The sequence below is a fragment of the Arachis hypogaea genome, chromosome 19 (assembly GCF_003086295.3).
Source record: "Arachis hypogaea cultivar Tifrunner chromosome 19, arahy.Tifrunner.gnm2.J5K5, whole genome shotgun sequence".
Classification (NCBI taxonomy): Eukaryota; Viridiplantae; Streptophyta; class Magnoliopsida; order Fabales; family Fabaceae; genus Arachis; species Arachis hypogaea.
In genome coordinates, this window is record NC_092054.1 from 114,196,087 (window position 1) to 114,202,452 (window position 6,366).

A 6,366-nucleotide genomic window follows, 5' to 3' on the forward strand; every position below is an offset into this window, starting at 1 on the left:
ATTCTGTAATTTCTGGTGCGTGGCCTCTGTCACGCGTCCGCGTGGGTCACGCGGTCGCGTCATTCGGAGCTCTACCTTGCCACGCGGTCGCGTCAGTCATGCGACCGCGTCATGTGTATTCTGCTTAAGGTGCGCGGTCGCGTCAGTCATGTGGCCGCGTCGCTACTGATTCGTGCTTGGCACGCGATCGCGTCATTCTTGCGATCGCGTGGACACCAGTTTCTTTAAAGCTCCGTTTTGCTTCCTCCTTCCATTCTAGTATGTTTCCTTTTTCATCCTTTAAGTCATTCTGCCTTTGGAAAATCTGAAACTACTTAACACACTTATCACGGCATCGAATGGAAATAAAGGTAATTAAAATAATTAATTTTTAAAGCTTAGAAAACATGTTTTTCATTATATGACATAATAAGGAAGGGAAAGTAAAACTACGCAATTAATGTGAATAAGTAGGTGAAGAGTTGAATAAATCACTCTAATTAAGCACAAACAAACTCATGAAATATGGGTTTATCAGTGACTTTACTGCACCGAATTCCAATTTACATGGAAGAAGCATCTCAATCCCTGCCATTGGAACAAACAATTTTGAGCTAAAGCCTCAATTAGTTTCTCTGATGCAACAGAATTGCAAGTTTCATGGACTTCCATCAGAAGATCCTTTTCAGTTTTTAACTGAATTCTTCCAGATCTGTGATACTGTTAAGACCAATGGGGTTCATCCTGAGGTCTACAGGCTTATGCTTTTCCTGTTTGCTGTAAGAGACAGAGCTAGAATATGGTTGGACTCTCACCCTAAGGATAGCCTGAACTCTTGGGATAAGCTGGTCACGGCTTTCTTAGCCAAGTTCTTTCCTCCTCAAAAGCTTAGTAAGCTTAGAGTGGATGTTCAAACCTTCAGACAAAAAGAAGGTGAATCCCTCTATGAAGCCTGGGAGAGATATAAGCAACTGACCAAAAAGTGTCCTTCTGACATGCTTTTGGAATGGACCATCCTAGATATAATCTATGATGGTCTGTCTGAGCTATCAAAGATGTCACTGGACCATTCTGCAGGCGGATCCATTCACCTAAAGAAAATGCCAGCAGAAGCTCAGGAAATCATTGACATGGTTGCAAATAACCAGTTTATGTACACTTATGAGAGGAATCCTGTAAGTAATGGGACGCCTCAAAGGGAGTTCTTGAAATTGATGCTCTGAATGCCATATTGGCTCAGAACAAAATATTGACTCAGCAAGTCAATATGATTTCTAAGAGTCTGAATGGAATGCAAGCTGCATCCAACAGTACTCAAGAGGCATCTTCTGAAGAAGAAGCTTATGATCCTGAGAACCCTGCAATAGCAGAGGTGAATTACATGGGTGAACCCTATGGAAACACCTATAATCCCTCATGGAGAAATCATCTAAATTTCTCATGGAAGGATCAACAAAAGCCTCAACAAGGCTTTAATAATGGTGGAAGAAACAGGTTTAGCAATAGCAAGCCTTTTCCATCATCCACTCAGCAACAGACAGAGAATTCTGAGCAGAATCCATCTAGCTTAGCAAATATAGTCTCTGATCTATCTAAGGCCACTTTAAGTTTTATGAATGAAACAAGGTCCTTCATTAGAAATTTGGAGGCACAAGTGGGCCAGCTGAGTAAATGGGTCACTGAAACCCCTCCTAGTACTCTCCCAAGCAATACAAAAGAGAATCCAAACATGGTGTGGCTGAACCCAGAGAGGAGGAGGAGGACGTGAATCCTAGTGAGGAAAACCTCCTGGGATGCTCAATGACCAATAAGGAGTTTCCCTTTGAGGAACCAAAGGAATCTGAGGCTCATCTAGAGACCATAGAGATTCCATTGAACCTCCTTTTACCATTCATGAGCTCTGATGACTATTCATCTTCTGAAGAAGATGAAGACATTGCTGAAGAGCAAGTTGCTCAATATTTAGGAGGAATCATGAAGCTGAATGCCAAATTATTTGGCAATAAGACTTGGGAGGATGAACCTCCATTGCTCATCAAAGAACTAAATGCCTTGGTTCAGCAAAATCTACCTCAAAAGAAACAGGATCCTGGTAAATTCTTAATACCTTGTAACATAGGCACCATGACCTTTGAGAAGGCTCTGTGTGACCTGGGGTCAGGAATAAACTTAATGCCACTCTCTATAATGGAGAAACTAGAAATCCTTGAGGTGCAAGCTGCCAGAATCTCATTAGAGATGGCAGATAACTCAAGAAAACAGGCTTATGGACAAGTAGAGGACGTGTTAGTGATGCGGGTGGAAACTGTCTATCAACAAATTTCCTTCGACAAGTGTACCGAATTTGTCGTCAAGTAAAAACTCACAATAGAGTGAGGTCGAATCCTACAGGGATTGATTGATCAAGCAAATTTAATTAGAAGAATGTTCTAGTTGAGCGAATCCAGAATTTGGGTTGAGAGTTGTAAAAAATAAAATGGCGGGAATGTAAATAACAGAAAAGTAAATGCTAGAATTAAAGGACTGGAAGTAAATGACTGAAAGTAAATTGCAGAATTGTAAATGGGAATGGGGGATTTGCTCACAAAAGTAAATGGCAGAAAATAAAGGGAATGGGTAAGATCAGAGATGGGGAGTTCATTGGGCTTAGGAGATACTGCAACCCTCCGGATCAAGTTCATTTTCATCTCTTCCTCAATCAATGCACTCATTGATCTCCTTGGCAATCTTAATTGATTGAATTACAAATTCAATCTCTCAAATCTTGATCAATAGCCAATTCCTTGGTCAATTGCTCATGAGAAGAGATGAAGTATGGTCACTGATTATACCACATACATTTCCCAAATCAAGTATTGAGAGGGTTATAGTCACATACCCATCCAAACCCAATTTGGTCCAGCATGAGAAAGAATTTCTAGCTTTATCTCTTCATTCCTCTTTCAAGGTTCAGAAGAGATCCAAGTTTGAATAGCTTCTTTTCCAAGATAACTACCCAATTGGATGAAGATCGAAAGCTTTCAAGTAAAATCAAGAGAAAAGATAGAAGAAAAATAATGAAAACTAGTATTGATCCATCAAATTACAACAGAGCTCCCTAACCCAATGAAAGGGGTTTAGTTGTTCATAGCTCTAGAAAAAATGAAAACCAAGATAGAGAATACATCATAAAACTAGAAAATGCAGAGAAGGTAAAATACAAAGGGTAATTCTCTTTTCCAACTTTTTCAGCCCTCCTCAACAATTCAAAGCTACTCCTATATATACTACTTTTCTCAGCTTCTAGTTGGCTCTTCAAGTCTTGGGCCTTTGGATCTTGAGTTTGAAGCAGTTCTCTTCTTCATTTGGGCTTGGCTTTACTTGGAGAGAGAAAGTGTAAAGTGGGCAGAGACTTTAGCTCAGGACGTTAGGGGTGTTAACGTTTAGTGAAAATATGAGTTCGAGAACGTTAGTGACAATCAACTTTCTCACTAACGTTCCTAAGTAAAAGCCACGTTAACTTCAACATTAGTGGCACAAACGTTGCCACTAACGTTTCCTCTAAGTCCTTCATACACGTTATTAAGACTTAACATTCCCAATAACTTTGAAAAGCCCCCTTGCCATCCTTCGAGAACGTTACTGACACTCAACATTGTCACTAACGTTCCAAGGTGCCCCTATGTCTCACGTTAGAGTCCACGTTAACTAGGTTAACGTGGCTTCTAACGTGGCCATGCTTAGCCATCCCCAACGTTAGTGACAATGTTGAATGTCACTAACGTTGGCGTTTCTTTCACTCATCAAAGTTAACGTGGAAGTTAACGTGGCTCCTTGGGGGGTTGTGTGGTTGCTTCCAACGTTAGTGACAATGTTGGGTGTCACTAACGTTGTCGACCACTCTTGCTTCTTACGTTAGCTCCCACGTTAACCAAGTTAACGTGGGAGTTAACGTGGTATGTTTCTCCTTAGGCCAATGTTAGTGACAATGTTGAATGTCACTAACGTTGGCGTTTCTCCCCCCTTCTAACGTTAGAGGCCACGTTAACTAAGTTAACGTGGACTCTAACGTTGGCTCAACTTCCCCTCTCCACGTTAGAGTTCACGTTAACTTAGTTAAAGTGACTCTTAACGTGGTCAATGATGGCTTCGAGAGCGTTATTGGTGATTCGCATAAACTAGTTATGCCACGATTTAGGAAATTGCATGATCGGCAAAATTCCTTCCGGCAAGTGCACCGGTTATCGTCAAGTAAAAACTCACAATAGAGTGAGGTCGAATCCCACAAGGATTGGTTGAATGAGCAATTCGGATTAGAAGTGTGTCTAGTTGAGCGGAATCAAGAATTAGATGAGAATTGCGGAATGTAAAATTGGCGGGAAACGTAAATGGCAAGAAATTGAAATGGCGGAATCTTAAATTGCATGAATTAAAGAGCAGAAGCTAAATTGCTGAAATTAAAAGGGAATGGGGGTGATTGCATGAATTGAGTTGCAGAATGTAAAGAGAAAGTGGAAATCGGAGATGGGGAATTCATTGGGTTTTAGGAGATATTGAGATCTCCGAATCAAAACATTTTTATCTCTTCTTCAACCAATGCGTTCATTGAAATTTTGCTTGGCAATCTTATGTGATTGGATCCCAATCCCTTGGCTCACCAATTCTCTCTAAAAACAAACAAATTTCCAATCCCTTGGCTTAAATGTTCATAAGAAGAGATGATGCTCGATCACTGATTATACCACACAGTTTCATGAACCACAATTTGGTAGGATTACATGTCACAATATCCATCCAAACCCCAATCCAATTCACTGTGAGAAAGCTTCTCTAGCATGAATCCTCCATTCCTTTCCCAAGGTTCCGAAGGATTCCAATTATGGGTAATTTCTTTCCCAAGACAACTACCCAATGGAATTAGATCGAGAAGCTTTCTAGCAAAATTCAAGAGAAAAGATTGAAGAAGAAGATAAAACTATTATTGATTCATTGAATTACAATAGAGCTCCCTAACCCAATGAAAGGGGGTTTAGTGAGTCATAGCTCTGAATTCAATTACAAAAGTATGAAAACTTCCCAAAAATGAAAAGTAAAGTCCAGTCCCTACTAACTTAAATTCTATCCTATTTATACACTTTCTACATTGAGCTTCTGTTGTGTTTCTTGGGCTTTGAGGCCTCTCCCTGCTTTCCTTTTTGCTTTGGGTTTATGATCCATAATCTTGATGAGGCTGCTGATCCAAATTCTGTAACATTCATTGAGCCAACTTAGTGATAATCAAGTAATAACACATGACTCAACAAATTGAAATTCCAGACTCATCAATCCTTCAGGCCCAATCCATAAACCATGATATTCAATTGGGTTTCATACCAGAGTAAGTTTAAGTTAATGTTTGTGCTCAAATGCTAACTTAAACTGCAATATTTTTGGCTCAGAAACCTTTTCTAATAGTGGCGTTTAAGTTGCAGTTTAAGCTTAAACTGCAGCTTAAACGCCAGACACTTCCAGTGATGCCCTTTGTGGAAGCACGTTTAAGCTTCAGTTTAAGGTTAAACTGAAGCTTAAACGTGGAAATGGAAGAAGGCAGCCCTGGAGGGTCACTTAGTCGAACACGTTTAAGCTTCAGTTTAAGGTTAAACTGAAGCTTAAACGTGGAGATAGGAAAGGCAGCCCTGGAGGTCGAACACGTTTAAGCTCCAGTTTAAGGTTAAACTGGAGCTTAAACATGGAAGCGGAGAAAGGTAGCCCTGGAGGTGTCGAACACGTTTAAGCTCCAGTTTAAGGTTAAACTGGAGCTTAAACGTGGGAATGGAGAAAGCAACCCTGGAGGAGAAAACTTGGTCGAACACGTTTAAGCTCCAGTTTAAGGTTAAACTGGAGCTTAAACGTGGAAATGGCTCCCTGGTGCATTTCCCATTTCTGGCGTTTAACTTCCAGTTTAAGGTTAAACTGGAGGTTAAACGCCACCTTCACCCTTTCCTCAGCTTTCATGATTTTGGCGTTTAAGTTCCAGTTTAAGCTTAAACTGGAACTTAAACTCCACATGTGATATTCAAGCTTCCTTTATTGATTTTTGTTGCTTCCTTGCCTAGCCTCTTCTTCCCTGAAATCATCCAAACAACTGCATCAAAGTCTTGCAAATTTTCATGAGAATCTTCCATTCATAGCATTCAAGTAATATAACTAAAAACTCATGAAATTTGCATAAAAATCATACTGTTTGGATGGTTCATTGCTTTGTTATTCATTTAACCATTCTTGGTTACTTTAAGCTCAAGAAAGTGCATAAAACAACTAAAACTAACAGAAAAATGCTAGTGAAACTCGCCTAAGATGCCTTGGCATCACAACACCAAACTTAATACTTGCTTGTCCCTAAGCAAGTCCTGAGTTATTTGAGAAGAA

At 40.1% G+C, this 6,366-nt stretch overlaps 1 non-coding gene across 1 annotated transcript; it reads right to left on the reverse strand.

Annotated features, from left to right (window-relative positions):
• Positions 1-872: 872 nt before the first annotated feature.
• On the reverse strand, positions 873-980 carry LOC112781606 (small nucleolar RNA R71). Its single transcript, XR_003192374.1, has one exon. It is a non-coding gene; the product is annotated as a small nucleolar RNA R71 (small nucleolar RNA).
• Between the last annotated feature and the right edge of the window lie 5,386 nt (positions 981-6,366).